This window comes from Budorcas taxicolor, chromosome 25 (assembly GCF_023091745.1).
Source record: "Budorcas taxicolor isolate Tak-1 chromosome 25, Takin1.1, whole genome shotgun sequence".
Taxonomy (NCBI): domain Eukaryota; kingdom Metazoa; phylum Chordata; class Mammalia; order Artiodactyla; family Bovidae; genus Budorcas; species Budorcas taxicolor.
The window spans coordinates 6,401,964-6,419,337 of record NC_068934.1 but is presented as its reverse complement, the minus strand read 5'-3'; the positions used below and the strand labels follow the sequence as shown (position 1 = coordinate 6,419,337).

Below are 17,374 nucleotides of genomic sequence, written 5' to 3'. Positions count from 1 at the left end.
TGAGAGTAGCAGCCATATTGCACCATGCACACACCTTCTGTGATTATTCACTCAGGCACTGCACTAAGCTAGGGCTATCATGAAGGAAGTTTGCATGCAAGAATCTTACCCTGAGTTTAAACTAGAGAGCTTACACTAATTCATCTTCTCACTGTTGCTTGAAGGACAGACTTTTAATAAACACACACTGACAGGCCCAGTGTCATCCTCTACAGTGAGCTCTGGGCTAGTCCCATCTTCAAGCTCTTCCTCTGAGGTGATCCAGTGCACCAGTGTCTCCATAAGAGGAAACATTATACTTGGGTCTGGTGATCTCATTTTTGTCATTATTTTGTAAAATACAGAAACATAGAGAAATAAAATCACTATCATGCCAGCATTCCTAAAAAGACTTAATGACGATGACAAGTCATACTATTGTAGTAATTATCGTATATTGGCATATTTCACGTAGGAAAAGAGAGTGGTAAGGAAATTGGTAAAGACTTGGAATATAAATCCCTTGGGGTTGATGTTAACAAGAACCTGCCCCAGCAAAGAATGGCTGTGCTTTGCAACTTACTGTCATTTTATTTTTTATTTTTATTTTTTGCTTACAAAAGCTTGTTCATAACCACTTAGGAGCATCAGCCACTTGAAATGTACACAATGGTATGTGTGTCTTAAAAGACTTAAAGACAGGGTCAAGTCTGCATTCTCAAACTAATTGTTCAGTGGAAAATATATCAGAGAAGAAAGGTAAGGATATGTGTGACTTCTTCAAAATATTTTTTGGCTTAATTTTTCCAAAGTGGTCACTGTTGTTTCTGTTTTGGTTGAGTTACCTATTCATGAAACTGACCCAAAGGCGTGTCTGAACTGGGGCCTTTCTCTACTGTCTCCCATGAGCTGGGTGGGGAGCACCAGGCAGAGAATTTCCTGGCCTGTTGTTGCTGGGGGGCACTGAGGGGCTTGATCTCTGTGAGGATATGGGGCAGAGAAATTTCCATTCTAGACTGGTGACCACAGGCGTTCTTACATTGAAGTGCTTTTTTACAATTCAAAATTCAATGAATCAATACAATAAAGCCCTTCTTGCATGACAGAACATATTTAATAAAACCTCAGAAAATAAATTTCCAAGTTTTTCAAGACATTTGCTAAACTCTATAGAGATGAAAGAATCTTTCCAACTTGTTTGGTAAATTAAAAATAAAAATTAATGACATTCAGAGAGTCACAGGTTGGGTTTGTGGTACAATCAGTGACTCTTGAGAAGATGTTGGCAGATATGTTTGTGAAGATAAGCCAATTTGTTAAAGCACTCTTGTCTTGTTTCAGGAAATCTAATCATCCATATTAACCCCATTGGAAGACTGGTGAAACGTAATCACTTGAACAAATGGGTGGGGTTCAGAGACACAATATAAGGAGATTCCAGGAGGCAAAGTCAGTCTTCTCCAGAACCGAGAGGGAGTGTTTGGAGTTCACCTGCATCTTGAGACTTCTGAAAGCCACACTTGGAACTCTTGACCCCTGAGCCAACTTCAGATTATTCTCCAGGGTAGACTGTTTCTACAACTCCTTAGGTGAGTACATAATTCACCACAGAGCAGCTTCTGTGACTCTTCTGAGGGAAACCAAACTAAATTTCCTAATTTTAATTTATCGGTAAAATGAGATTTTTTCAGTGTAACAGCTCTGTTTACCAACTTAGTGAAATGATCCTGTTCCGGTTTTGTTAGCTTGTCTTGACATGCACTGTGGAATGATTAGGGGGATTCATTTTACTTCTGTGATTGCGTTTCTTTCTTACTTGTCCCCATGCATTTTAAGGACTCAGAAAGCGGCTGACTGATATGTTTTGTGTTTGATGTAGCTTCTAAAAATATTTCTTAAGACTATTTGATTCAATATGTAGTACCTACCATCACTTACCTGAAAAGTGGAATGTGTCTGTAAATACTGGAGAAATAATACTCTACACTAGAGCTAGATAATACCATGAGTTGCTGAAAACATTGCTAAAGTGAGGGAACTATAAAAGAAAGTGAAAGTAAAGGGAGGTGACTATCATCCCTCCCAAAATATACGTTTTTTACTGAAATCATAAAGAAGCTAGGGAATGATTGAGAAGTCAGAAAGGTGACACTACTGAGCATACAAAGATATGAGAAACTTAAGACGCTTCTATGCTTAACAAGTACAGGCAAAAGGACCTAAATTTTTTACAATGTAAAATTTAAATCACATGATATTTTTTTTGATGAGGACTATTACTATAACATATAAAATACGTTGGATGAGTATGGATAGAAAGAAAAATTCAACCACTTAGTATATTCATGTAAATAAACTCTGGTTGGAATAAGTTACAATTTTCCAACGTTTAATTTTCTCTTTATTGACTCTGAATTTTCTCTTTATTGACTCTGAATGTACTCAAAGTTCTTTAAAAAGAAAAAAAATATTTTTGGAAAAAAATGCAGATTGAGATTAAAAAAAGGACATCTAAAGAAAATGCATGATAATTACATGAAATAATAAAAATACAAGCGTAATCAACTATCTCACATCAAATCAATGACTGGCATAGAGAATCATGACTATTTGCAGAAATTAGGACCCACCATGTAGAGCTGTCAATTAGGTCAAGCTCCTGAAGTCATGCTATCTAGAGGAAAACAAGACCTCTTCAAAACTGAGCTTCTCCAGTAGGTAGGGGGGAAAGAGGTCAGAAGATAGTGTTGGTTAGGCCACTGAGAAAATTTTCTGCAGCTCTTGAAAGCTCTCTTTGTGTTTCTATTGTTCAGTTCAGTTCAGTCGCTCAGTCGTGTCTGACTCTTTGCGACTCCATGAATCGCAGCGTGCCAGGCCTCCCTGTTCATCACCATCTCCCGGAGTTCACTCAGACTCAAGTCCATCGAGTCAGTGATGCCATCCAGCCATCTCATCCTCTGTCGTCCCCTTCTCCTCCTGCCCCCAATCCCTCCCAGCATCAGAGTCTTTTCCAATGAGTCAACCCTTCACATGAGGTGGCCAAAGTACTGGAGCTTCAGCTTTAGCATCATTCCTTCCAAAGAAATCCCAGGGTTGATCTCCTTCAGAATGGACTAGTTGGATCTCCTTGAAGTCCAAGGGACTCTCAAGAATCTTCTCCAACACCACAGTTCAAAAGCATCAATTCTTCGGTGCTCAGCCTTCTTCACAGTCCAACTCTCACATCCATACACGGCTAATGGAAAAACCATAGCCTTGACTAGACGGACCTTTTTTGGCAAAGTAATGTCTCTGCTTTTGAATATGCTATCTAGGTTGCTCATAACTTTTCTCCCAAGGAGTAAGCATCGTTTAATTTCATGGCTGCAGTCACCATCTGCAGTGATTTTGGCTTCTGCTCCTAAAGCAGTGTATTATTCAGTCACAACCCAAGTCTATTTTTTTTTTATTCCTTTTCTGGCTCGGGGAAAGAAGAATAAACTGATGTTCTTCCCTCAGGAAAATGGACTCAGAAATCCCAGAAGCCTTCCAGAAGGAGCTCACCTGCCTCGTCTGCCTGAATTTCCTTCTAGACCCAGTCACCATAGGCTGTGGGCACAGCTTCTGTAGGTCCTGTCTTTGTCTTTTCTGGGAACAAGCCAAAGTCCCTGCCAGTTGTCCAGTGTGCAGACAACGATCAGAACAGACAAAGTTCAAAACCAATTTTCTTCTGAAGACTCTGGTGTCCACTGTCAGAAAAGCCAATCTCAGGCAATTCCTGAAGTGTGAGGAACACCTGTGTGGGGCCCACAAGCAGACAAAGACCATCTTCTGTGAAGCCGACAAGAGCTTGCTCTGTTTGGTCTGCTCTCAAGGTCAGGAGCACAAGACTCACAGACATTGTCCTGCCGAAGAGGCTGCTGAGGAATCCTGGGTGAGTGATGCCTCTGAGAGCACTTAGGAAGCTTGGGGATGGTACACCTAAGAGATTAAAAAGATGATGCTTAAACCCTCTCTTTACTGAGTTGGTAAAGAATTCACCTGCAATGCAGGAGACCCCAGTTTGATTCTGGTTTGGGAAGATCCCATGGAGAAGTGGTAGGCTACCCACTCCAGTATTCTTGGGCTTTCCTTGTGGCTCAGCTGGTAAAGAATCCACCTGCAATGCTGGAGACCTGGGTTTAATCCCTGGGTTGGGAAGATCCCTTGGAGAAGGGAAAAGCTGCCCACTCCAGTATTCTGGCCTGGAGAATTCCACAGACTATATAGTCCATGGAGTCACAAAGAGTTGGACACGACTGAGCGACTTTCACTTTTACTGAGTGCCACGTACAGATCTAGTTAACAATAATAAAGTGGTGAAGAATATAGAGCAGTATACCTGCTTTATGGAACTTGTATCCAACGGCTGGCTGATGAAGCTAACTGAAATTATTTGGGTGATATATTATTATGCTAGTGACACTGTTGGACCTTCATTTTAAGAAAGAAACTGTAAAATCTACAAGTGCAAAAATACTTTTCATCGAATACAGGTTTTCTAATCCTGGACAAGAAGGAAGATAAACGTACCTATATCCAAATTTTGATATAAGTTGCCACAGCAGATGAAAAATTAGTCATACCTCAGGCAGATAATTGCCTAATGGTGTGTGGATTTTTAGTGTAGAATTTCATACAAGAGATCATGAGTGAGGAAAAACAGGGACACCTGATGACCTGTCCTGGTCTGTTAGTGTCTCTCTCTAGGGCCTTTGTCTAATGATCATTGGCACACCCCAATCTTTGGGCTCTGAAACTCCAATGTATTTGCTTTTCTTGTACTGAAATTGATAATTATTTTACAGGATAAGTTGGCAAACCAAATAAGATCTTTATGGGAAAAGATTCAAGAAACTGAAAGAAATCTCAAGAAACATGGCAGAGGAACTGACCCTTGGATGGTAAGTAGAACATATTTCTCTGAAAAAACAGGTTAAGGCAGACAGCGAGAAACTTACCATTAATAAAGTGAGCTGAAATCACCGTGTATAGTGAAATTCAGAGAGTGAGTTGAACACCGTCAGAAAAAAATCTTCTAAGCACCATTTAACCAACCTTTTCATGCCTCTCGAGCTCTTTAGAATCCAGTGGATCAATAACTAAAACAAAAGACCCATTAGAATAAAGTTCTAAGGTGGAGGTTTATGGTGTGATGTGGATGATTACATAGACATGATTCAGGATCTCAAGGAAAATTTCTCAAGTTTAAGATCAATTCCAGTTTTGAAGTTCAAGTAAATGTTTAAAAATCCATGGGTTATTTCAGGCACAGATTTCTGTCAGTCATACATTCCAAAAAGTAAAAGCATGTCATTGGGAACCACAAAATACTTCAATCTGATTAGTACATGAGCCCAGGTGATACAAAGCAAACACAAACAGCACTTTAAGGAGTGTGCCCATCCTGGTGAAGAGTGATTGCTCTCTGGCTAGAGAGTGATATTGGTTCAAGTCAGAGAAAATGTGACATGTTAAACAACTCAGGGGGAAAGGAACAAGGAGAAAGAGTTGGCACATGAGAGAGTGAATCATTCAATACCAGGAGGAATATGAAATGGAATGAAGAGAAATGATCTTCCAAACAATGTGGGAAGAAGCTTGTGAACTTACGGGGAGGAAGAAAACAGATTCATAGAGAAAAGAACACTAGAAAGAAATGATTGAAGCTGGACAACTGTTTGAGGACAGGCAATCATTTTTAGAAAGATGTTTCATGGCACTAAGAGAAAGCCAGGAGATATTAGGTGAAACACAAGCTTACATATTAGCCTTGAAATGAGGATATTGCATATGACATATGAATCACCCATAAATTTCAATTGCTTATATGGGCTCTTTCACATTTAACAGGAGGCATATGAAAGAAATGATTCATGAAAAGATTTTCTCCAAGTGTTTCAGGAACTCCTGAATTAGATGACAGTTATTTTAGGAAAGGGTAGGTTTGGTTTCTGATCAATTAAAAAGAAAAAAACAAAGTGAAGGAAAGAGGAATGAACTTGGCTTCTGAGATGAGGGAGGGCATGCATTTAGGATGGATGTAGCTTCTTGGGAGAGAACATGAATCAGAGCAAACTAATTTATATTGAAATTCATCTCTCCACAGTTTCATGTGCATCGACATGGAGACATGATTAGGAGAACTTATCAGATGGCACCCCCATTTCTCCCAGAGGAAGAAGGTTACTATGTAGAGAGTGTTATAAAAGAAGGCCAAAACATATACAATCAACTCATAAGAAGGCAAAGGGAAATAATCGGAAAGAAGAGAGAGCTCCGAGAAATACACAAGGAGCTCATTCAAATGTGCGCTAAACCAGACGTGGAGCTGCTCCAGGTAAGAACTGAAGATGTGTTTGAAAATACATTACCTGACGTTCACACCTTTGACTTCCGTGACATGGTATATTTCTTCATTCTCTGTGACTAAGGTGGGATTCTCTCCTACTTGGAAATATTATAGATAAAGTGCAACTCATGCAAATTATGCCTGAGCAAGCTTTACAGTATTCTGATCCTAGATATTCCCCAGGGAATATTCCCTTTTTAAAAATCTCCTTTTCCAACTTGCTTCTATTAAAACCAGAAAGGAACAGCTTATGTACCGACTCCATTGTTTGGTCTCCCAACGTGCAATGGGAGACATTTGGACAAAGATCATATGTGTTTGTATATACATATATACAAACACATATACATGCATACATCTCACTTCCTGTTGAGATATACCAGGTTTCATTAGACATTAGTTTGGAGCTTATTACACTTTGGGTAAAAGCCCCAGGAAAGATCAATATGCAGAGAGCAGAGGGTGAATCATCAATACTCTTGTCCTTTCTCTGTTTCACCTTTCGTTTTATTAACTCATCAAGAATACATTCTATCCACATAAAATATGTTGTCCCAGAGGTGTTTTTATTTTTTCAGAAAGAAAAGGAAAACAAATTTCTCAGACTGTTTCTGCTGGTGGTGATTAAAACTCTACTGAAGTTTTGCCAACCCAAATCCTGATTGCCTGTATGGTCTAACTTGTCTTTTTTTTTTTTCTTGACAGGAATTGGAAGACAAGCTGAAATGGTAAGCTTTTCCATACTGATGAGGGCACCTGGGGGCTCTGAAAGAGATACAGCAGGACTTAACAAAGCGATGACTTAACTTACCAGGATAATGCTAGATTGCTAGTGTACATGAGTCTGCACCTATTTTGCTGAGTATGATTTCTTGCTCAAAAGGAAGTTAGCTTTTTTGCTCCTGTTGCAGAGGGAGGTATTATTCAGCTCAGTGCAAAAATTTCTTAAAGGTCAGTAATTTCTGATTTAGATTTCAAAATCACAAGCACGTAGAGGTGCAAAGACTAGTTTTTCCCAAGTTTGAGGTTATAGAGGCAATTGCCTCTGAGAAATAGGCTGGAATCAGGGCAAGAAGAAGATTGAGAATAAATTTCCAAAAACAGTTCAATTCTATCCTATGAGGGTGGAGAAGGGATTTAGATGAAGAATGTTGAGCTGAAGAATGCTGTCTTATAGTAAAGGCTGTGTTTAAGAAGCCCTGGGCAGCAGAAGGATGAACCCCATCTTTCTCTTACAGGAGTGAGTCAGCACAGCTGCACGTGCCTCAGCCTCTGCTCCCAGAACTCCCTGCACGCCCCATGTCCGGGCTGATGGACTGGCTCAACCTCTTCCGAGGTGAGTGTCACCCCATTGGTGTGTCTGCCCTGCATGGTCCTTCAGTGATGGTGTCCACAGAGAGCCTTTTCCTGCTTAGCTTTCACCTTGTGCAGGGGAACAGCCTGCAAATAGACAGGTGAAGACATATATGGTTACAGAGTCACTAAAGTCCTTACAGAATACATGCAGGCTGGTGCAGATGCTGATTTGATTCAGGCCTCATCAAATATTTTTAAATTTCATAAAAATTTGTATAATGAAAAAAGTAACATGCTCCCAAAGTGGCTTCTTGAGCCCTAGAAATATCATGACATACAATGTCAGCTGTTCACTGACTTCTAGAAAACTGGTAATTAAAACAGGATATTAAATTTCAGAGTTTAAATGCAGTTAGAGTTTTGAAACATTTTTTAAGAATACATTTTCTTTTCTTTTTTATTTGTATTATTTTTAAAATATTTCTTTCTTTACTTAGTTTTAGCCACACTGGGTCTTTGTTGCTTTGCCCAGGTTTCTCTTGCTGGGGTGAGCCAGGTTACTCTTCACTACATTGGTTGCTTCTCATTGCAGTGGCTTCTCTTGCTGCAGAGCACAGGAGACTCTTGATGAGTGAGCTTCAATAATTGTAGCATGTGGGCTCAGTAGTGGTGGATCCTGGGCTCAAGAGCACAGGCTCGGTAGTCATAATCCACAGGTTCAGTTGCTCCACAACATGTGGAATCTTCCCAGGTTAGGAATGTCCCCTAAATTTGCAGGAAGCATCTTGTCCACTGTGCCACCAGGGAAGTCCTAAAAACATTTTTGCTTAAAAAGTTCTTAGGAATTGAAGGCATAAAGTGCTTTTTCCATTCACATAATTTGACAAAATACATAAGTCTCAAAAATCAAATCACAAGTAAGCAAACTGTTGGATGATGAGCCCACAATGAGCTCCATGATAAACCTCACCCTCGAGGGTGACTTAGCAGGAAGTGGAACACTAGGCCTCAGTTTGGAACCACAGATCGAAGACAGAAAAGCCCTACAAATAAACTACTTTGAAGAAGCCATCCTTAGGTTGTATTTCTTCAGTGTCCATTTGCTAACTTAACTGAAATGGTAGAGTGATCACCAATTTTCCGTTCTACAATGCAGCTTTTTTCCTTGCACTGTGGTGGTGAAGGTGAGGATAAGATATGTTGTCATGGTCTTGGAGGTGATCGATGCCCAGGAGTCCAATCTTTTAGATGTAACAAATATACAATATTATACCCAGCCAGAAGTCACCTTGACCTCCCTCTAACTTACAATTGCTGAACTTGTAGGAAGTTATCTACATTTTAATTAGTTCTTTCTTCAGCAGATATGTTAGCAATATTTAAACCCAATACTTTCCAATCAAAACTGCCCTTCCAATCTTACAATATATTTCCAGTGAGACCCCAGGTGGACCACTTTCTCTGGTAGATAATTTGAATTTTAACATTGGTTTTGACTGGCATTTTCTCTCATCTCTCCACAGTTAACTTTTCATTCAGTAATGAAGTAAGCAGTCATCACATCAGGCTGTTTGATGATGCAAGACATCTGACATATGAACATGACAGCCTCCATGCATCTTTGGATGGTGGAACAGCAAAGTATTTTGCCTCATGGGGAGACCAGAGCTTCACCTCTGGCAAACAGTACTGGGAGATGCTTGTGGACAGCTCTTGGGATTGGGCTGTAGGCATCTGTAAGGATTCCTGGATAAGGAAGGATGACGGCATACTGGATGAGTCCAACAGGGATAACTTTCTCCTTGTGTGTGTGAAGCAGGATGACCATTACCAACTCTGGACCACAGCCCCCACCACACCTCTGTACATAGAGAGACCTCTGGGCAGGGTTGGGGTGTTCCTTGATTGTGACATTGGGAGTATTAGTTTTGTGGATGTTGCCAAGCGCACCCTCCTTTGGCAGTACGATGATGGTGTGTGCACTTTCCCTGTCAGGCCCTTCATCTGCACTGGCCACAGGTGAGGATCTGAGTCGGCCCAGATGGGGTGCTCAGGACTCCTTCTCTTGAGGGAGCCCTTGCCCACTGCAGCATATCCAGGAGACTTCCTGATCTTTAGGCTCTTTCTACTGTAATGGAGCTTCCTTTATTGTTATTTGATGTGAAGATAGTGTCAAATGCAAACTTCACTTGGTTGTCCTCCATATTGCTGACAATAAATTCTTTTGTTATATGTATCCAGAATATATGTTGTGATTTTTCACTTCCTTCATGAGCTTCCTAAATTCACCACAATATGATCATGTGCTTCCCACTTCCTGGACCTCAATACAGGAACCCAGAACCTGTACAGCATAGGCAGACCTGGTCAACAGCCAGGCCTAAATCAGCCTGCAAACTTCTCCTGCTTCCTCATAATCTACTCTGCCCTGTGTACATCTATTCAACCTCAGGATGAAATCTGATTTGCAGGGAAATCGCCATTGCCCTGGAAACTGGGAAAAGCATTTCTTTTAGAGAACTCAGAATTTGCATGTCTTTTTCTATTACAATACTATAAGGGAAAAGACAGAAAGACAGAAACAATCTCCTAAAGGATGGACCCTATGGCTTCCCTTTGGCATGTCTGAAATACCTCCATCATTATCACCATACTTTAGGGCCATTATTAAATAAGGGCTACTTGAAGACACCTAGTGTGATTTTTAGGACCATGGATATGATAGCCCAGAAAGTTAAGTCAATGAGGGTGGGATAAGCAGGACAAAGTGACAATACATGTTCTAGTTGGGATAAAGCTGGATGGTGTGGAATTTCATTGCACTACATAGAGTGGCTCACAATAAAATACATTTGAATTATTGATTTCTAAGATCTTCCATTTAATATTTCCTGAACAAGGTTTCAACCACCTGAGTAACTGAAATCAAGAAAAGCAAATCTGCAGATGAGTGGTTTACAGTATATTACAAAATAATAATCTAGAGAAAGGAGTTAGAGAATTGTTTGAACTTTCAATAATTTCCAAGTTTTCCTGTGGGTCATGTTACTGTTACATGAACACAGTACTAACATCTAGGTCATCAAAAAAGAAAGAAAAAACATAGCAAGTGATGAAACTTGTATACCATGGGGCCTTGCATAAATATGAATTTCCACTCTAACAAAGGTTGAGAGAATCTGTCTGAATTTGTCATATTGTCAATAAAGCATTATATGTGGGTTATTTCTGGAAAACAACAGGATTTTTGAAAGTAACCAATTAATACAGTTGCCTTATATTAATGTGTCTCAGGAAAAATCAGACTGATAGTTGAAAGAAAGCACGCCATGAACATACTAGTACACATCATGAACTGAAATGAAAGTGAAAGTTGCTGAGTCGTGTTCAACTCTTTGCAACCCACGGAATACAGTCCATGGTATTCTCAGGCAAGAATCCTGGATTGGGTCACCTTTCCCTTCTCCAGGGGATCTTCCCAACCCAGGGATCGAATCCAGGTCTCCCACATTGCAGGCAGATTCTTTACCAGCTGAGCCACCAGGGAAGCCCAAGAATACTGTAGCGGGTAGCCTATCCCTTCCCCAGGGGATCTTCCCAACCCAGGAATAGAACCAGGGTCTGCTGTATTGCAAGTGGATTCTTTACCAACTGAGCTAAAAAAACTAAAACAAAATAAGTTAGTAGATGCTTAAGAATAATTTAAACTTATGTTAATTTAGACATAAATTCAAATCATATTAGTAGTTGCAAATTCTGTCTCAAAGCTTTGGAGTGTCTTCAAAGGTCACAATCTGGACAAGAATACATCATCACTATTAATGAGTTTTTTTAGAAAACTGGCAAAGCACAGTAAGAAATAAACTTTAGGTATAAAAAGTCAAGTATGATCATTATTTCTGATGTAACAAATGTTCACCAGAAACACACTAATAAACAATAAAGTAAAAAAAAATGAGTATACAAAAATAAAATAAATAAATAAAACTCTAAGATTAATTCTGAAAACAAGATTAATATTCAAACTCAATTTTTTCATATATAAAAGATTCAACTACTTATAGGGCTTCCCTGGTGGCTCAGAGGTTAAAGCATCTGCATGCAATGCGAGAGACCTGGATTCGATCCCTGGGTCGGGAAGATCCCCTGGAGAAAGAAATGGCAACCCACTCCAGTATTCTTGCCTGGAGAATCCCATGGATGGAGGAGCCTGGTGGGCTACAGTCCACGGGGTCACAAAGAGTTGGACACGACTGAGCGACTTCATTTTCACTTATTAAAGATACAATTATTCATGAAAACAAAAAAAGGAAAAAAGCCAGAAACCTAGAGGGGGAAAAGAGAACAAATAATTAGAGGGCCTTAATCTTAAACAGATTTCCAATATCATTCATACATCAGTGGGATATGTATTAGTGACAAAGAGTCAGGATTTCTGCTAAGAATAAATGCAGAAGCTGGCTGGAAAACAAGTGGAGTACCTCATTCAAATGAAACATGAATTTTTTTCTATTTTTACTTTTCTAAGTCAAAAAGAAACATTGTATTGGCAGATCAGAACTTAAATATACATATGGAAATAGTTCTGCCTCAATCTATTCACTCCCAGTAGGTGAGTGGCCTACTTCTATATTAAGGAAGTAAGGAAGTGAGATACCAAGATTTTGGAAACTTTCTTAATGTCACCTAGCCCATCTCTCATTAAAATTTCTCCACTGTAGTTCCAGTACAGGGGCCCATGAGGAGAAATCCATAGAAAAGGAATGGATCATAGAACAATGATGAGAATATTGCAGTTGATAATTATGATTGGGGCTTTACTTTGTAAAATATTTCCCTTATAAACTCCTTGGTAATTAAATTTGCTGCAATGAGAAAAATCATAAAAACACATGACTGAAAATAAAATAAGCATAGAAAGCAAATTTATGAACAAAATCATGCAAGTTGGTGATTGTTGAAGGTATACATAGATGATAGTCTGGAGGGCAACTAGCAAGCAGCGGAAACCACACCTCACATGCAATCAGGAGTAAAGAGCAGAAAATTACTGATGATACATTTCTTCTAAGAAGGTGCATTTACATTTTCTTCCTAAATGTAAATTTTCCAAACTGGCATCTCCTAATAACCTGGGCAAGGTCTTTAATTAGATCTAAGAGTGGTCCTCTTCTTCCTTGACCCAAGAAGAAACAGTGCAAGTAAGTGTTATTCCTAAGAACTTGCAGCAATAAAAAATCACCATTTTCCGTGAAAATTTTGGGTACATCTACCTTAATATAGTGGGGGTTGTGTTATCAGTCAATGGACTATAAATAAGATTTATAGTTAAAGTTAAGCTAATAGTTATCATAAGTGTATCAGGTTTGTATCAGTTAGAGTTCAATTATGGAAGGAGAGAGAGAGAAAGAGCTCATGTTCACAGGGAATTTGCTCCTGTGATGGTTACGGAAAAGTGTGAGGACAGGAGGGCACTTCCTCAGGGAGGGTAAACACAAGCAGGCTGGAATCCAAGTTATTCAGGGCAAAGCTGTTGCCTACAGGAGACTGAGGCATTGGGAGTAATGCTGATCCACTTATTGTCTGGAATTTTGTTCCAGGAGTTACTATACATCTTTTAAAGACCTCCTGTTGATTAAATCAGTGCATCTGCATAATCTCCTTAGATTAGAGTCTATATCATGGATTTACATCCTCAAAATCTCTTCACAGCATCACCTAGATTAGTATCTGCATGAATAATTGCAGGAGATGTGAGAGTTCTACAAAGTTGCTGGTGGATTACCTTAAATCCTTATATTACAGCCTAGTCAGGTTGAAACAACAGAAACCCATTACAAGACCATATGCCATTAAGCATAATTAATTATAAATCTCATGCAAGTTTTATCAATTTAAGCTTCGTACACGGAACTGCCCACCTACAGAATGACCTGAGTATACACTCTATTTCTCAATAAATGCAGCAATTTAGAAAACACTACTGATTGCAGTGATAATAGTATGGTAATGCTAATAGTATTGAAATTTTGGTACCTTAAATCACCTTGTCTGACCTTGGCTGATATCTGAGCCTTTTAATCTTTAATGTTTGTTGTGGTCCATTAATGGACCAGAACCTGGTGGTCCAGAGTCTACGATAAGAAAGTAAAGGAGAGAAAGAGGCTGATATTCCTTGGTTTACGCAGAAAGCCAATAAAGCCCCCCTGGCACAGGGCTTACTCTGTTCACGGAGGCCTCAGGTGCCCTCTCGATGGGGTGAAGGTGCAGAGCACCTTCTCCAGAGGGTCTTAGAAGCCCAGGGAGGAACTCAGAGGGCCTCTGTGCTCCAAAGAAATAGTCTGAAAGAGAGAGAGAAAGAAAGAGAAAGAAAGACACAGAGACCAGAGCTCTGATGGAGCAAAGGTGTTTTAATTAACATGGTGTAGTTATTCTCAGCAAAGATAAAGATGAAAATTCCAGGCTTACAAAACATCAGTTCAGTTCAGTCGCTCAGTTGTGTCCGACTCTTTGCGACCCCATGAATCGCAGCATGCCAGGCCTCTCTGTCCATCACCAACTCTCAGAGTTCACTCAGACTCACGTCCATCGAGTCCGTGGTGCCATCCAGCCATCTCATCCTCTGTCGTCCCCTTCTCCTCCTGCCCTCAATCCCTCCCAGCATCAGAGTCTCTTACAATGAGTCAACTCTTCGCATAAGGTGGCCAAAGTACTGGAGCTTCAGCTTTAGCATCATTCTTTCCAAAGATATCCCAGGGTTGATCTCCTTCAGAATGGACTGGTTGGATCTCCTTGCAGTCCAAGGGACTCTCAAGAGTCTTCTCCAACACCACAGTTCAGAAGCATCAATTCTTCGGCGCTCAGCCTTCTTCACAGTCCAACTCTCACATCCATACATGACCACAGGAAAAATCATAGCCTTGACTAGATGGACCTTAGTTGGCAAAGTAATGTCTCTGCCTTTGAATATACTATCTAGGTTGCTCATAATTTTTCTTCCAAGGAGTAAGCATCTTTTAATTTCATGGCTGCAGTCACAATCTGCAGTGATTTTGGAGCCCCAAAAATAAAGTCTGACACTATTTCCACTGTTTCCCCATCTATTTCCCATGAAGTGATGGGACCGGATGCCATGATCTTCGTTTTCTGAATGTTGAGCTTTAAGTCAACTTTTTCACTCCTCTTTCACTTTCATCAAGAGGCTTTTGAGTCCCTCTTCACTTTCTGCCATAAGGGTGGTGTCATCTGCAGTCCGGCGTTTCTCATGATGTACTCTGCATATAAGTTAAATAAGCAGGGTGACAAGATACAGCCTTGACGTACTCCTTTTCCTATTTGGAACCAGTCTGTTGTTCCATGTCCAGTTCTAACTGTTGCCTCCTGACCTGCATACAGGTTTCTCAAGAGGCAGGTCAGGTGGTCTGGTATTACCATCTCTTTGAGAATTTTCCACAGTTTTTTGTGATTCACACAGTCAAAGGCTTTGGCATAGTCAATAAAGCAGAAAGAGATATTTTTCTGGAACTTTCTTGCTTTTTCCATGATCCAGCGGATGTTGGCAATTTGATCTCTGGTTCCTCTGCCTTTTCTAAAACCAGCTTGAACATCAGGGAGTTCACAGTTCACGTATTGCTGAAGCCTGGCTTGGAGAATTTTAAGCATTACTTTACTAGCATGTGAGATAAGTGCTATTGTGTGGTAGTTTGAGCATTCTTTGGCATTGCCTTTCTTTGGAATTGGAATGAAAATTGACCTTTTCCAGTCCTGCGGCCACTGCTGAGTTTTCCAAAGTTGCTGGCATATTGAGTGCAGCACTTTCATAACATCATCTTTCAGGGTTTGAAACAGCTCAACTGGAATTCCATCACCTCCACTAGCTTTATTCATAGTGATGCTTTCTAATGCCCACTTTACTTCACATTCCAAGATGTTTGGCTCGAGGTGAGTGATCACATCATCATGATTATCTGGGTCGTGAAGGTCTGTTTTGTACAGTTCTTCTGTGTATTCTTGCCACCTCTTCTTAATATCTTCTGCTTCTGTTAGGTCCATACCATTTCTGTCCTTTATTGAGCTCATCTTTGCATGAAATGTTCCCTTGGTATCTCTAATTTTCTTAAAGAGATCTCTAGTCTTTCCCATTCTGTTCTTTTCCTCTATTTCTTTGCGTTGATCACTGAAGAAGGCTTTCTTATTTCTTCTTGCTATTCTTTGGAACTCTGCATTCAGATGCTTATATCTTTCCTTTTCTTCTTTACTTTTTGCCTCTCTTCTTTTCACAGCTATTTGTAAGGCCTCCTCAGACAGCCATTTTGCTTTTTTTGCATTTCTTTTCCATGGGGATGGTCTTGATCCCTGTCTCCTGTACAATGTCATGAACCTCATTCCATAGATCATCAGGCACTCTATCTATCAGATCTAGGCCCTTAAATCTACTTCTCACTTCCACTGTATAATCATAAGGGATTTGATTTAGGTCATACCTGAATGGTCTAGCGGTTTTCCCTACTTTCTTCAATTTGAGTCTGAATTTGGTAATAAGGAGTTCATGATCTGAGCCACAGTCAGCTCCTGGTCTTGTTTTTGTTGACTGTATAGAGCTTCTCCATCTTTTGCTGCAGAGAATATAATCAATCTGATTTTGGTGTTGACCATCTGGTGATGTCCATATGTAGAGGCTTCTCTTGTGTTGTTGGAAGAGGGTGTTTGCTATGACCAGTGCATTTTCTTGGCAAAACTCTATTAGTCTTTGCCCTGCTTCATTCCTTATTCCAAGGCCAAATTTGCCTGTTACTCCAGGTGTTTCCTGACTTCCTACTTTTGCATTCCAGTCCCCTAAAATGAAAAGGACATCTTTTTTGGGTGTTAGTTCTAAAAGATCGTGTAGGTCTTCATAAAACCATTCAACTTCAGTTTCTTCAGTGTTACTGGTTGGGACATAGACTTGGATAACTGTGATATTGAATCGTTTGCCTTGGAGACGAACAGAGATTATTCTGTCATTTTTGAGATTGCATCCAAGTACTGCATTTCGGACTCTTTTGCTGACCATGATGGCTACTCCATTTCTTCTGAGGGATTCCTGCCCACAGCAGTAGATATAATGGTCATCTGAGTTAAATTCACCCATTCCAGTCCATTTTAATTAGCTGATTCCTAGAATGTCAACGTTCATCCTTACCATCTCTTGTTTGACCACTTCCAATTTGCCTTGATTCATGGACCTGACACTCCAGGTTCCTATGCAATATTGCTCTTTACAGCATTGGATCTTACTTCTATCACCCGTCACATCCACAACTCAATGGTGAAAAATTGGAAGCATTTCCCCTAACAAGAACAAGACAAGCATGCGCACTCTCACAACTACTATTAAACATAGTTTTGGAAGTTTTGGCTACACAATCAGAGCAGAAAAAGAAATAAAAGGAATCCAAATTGGAAAAGAAGAAGTAAAACTCTCACTGTTTGCAGATGACATGATCCCCTACATAGAAAACCCTAAAGACGCCACCAGAAAATTACTAGAGCTAATCAATGAATATAGTAAAGTTTCAGGATATAAAATCAACACCCAGAAATCCCTTTCATTCCTATACACTAATAATGAGAAAGTAGAAAAATAAATTAAGGAAACAATTCCATTCACCATTGCAACAAAAAGAATAAAATACTTAGGAATATGTCTACCTAAAGAAACTAAAGACCTATATATAGAAAACTATAAGA

At 39.8% G+C, this 17,374-nt stretch overlaps 1 pseudogene; it reads left to right on the top strand.

Moving 5' to 3' along the window:
• Window positions 1-3,481: 3,481 nt before the first annotated feature.
• Window positions 3,482-17,374, top strand: part of LOC128069082 (putative tripartite motif-containing protein 64B) — a 65,433-nt pseudogene continuing 51,540 nt past the window's right edge.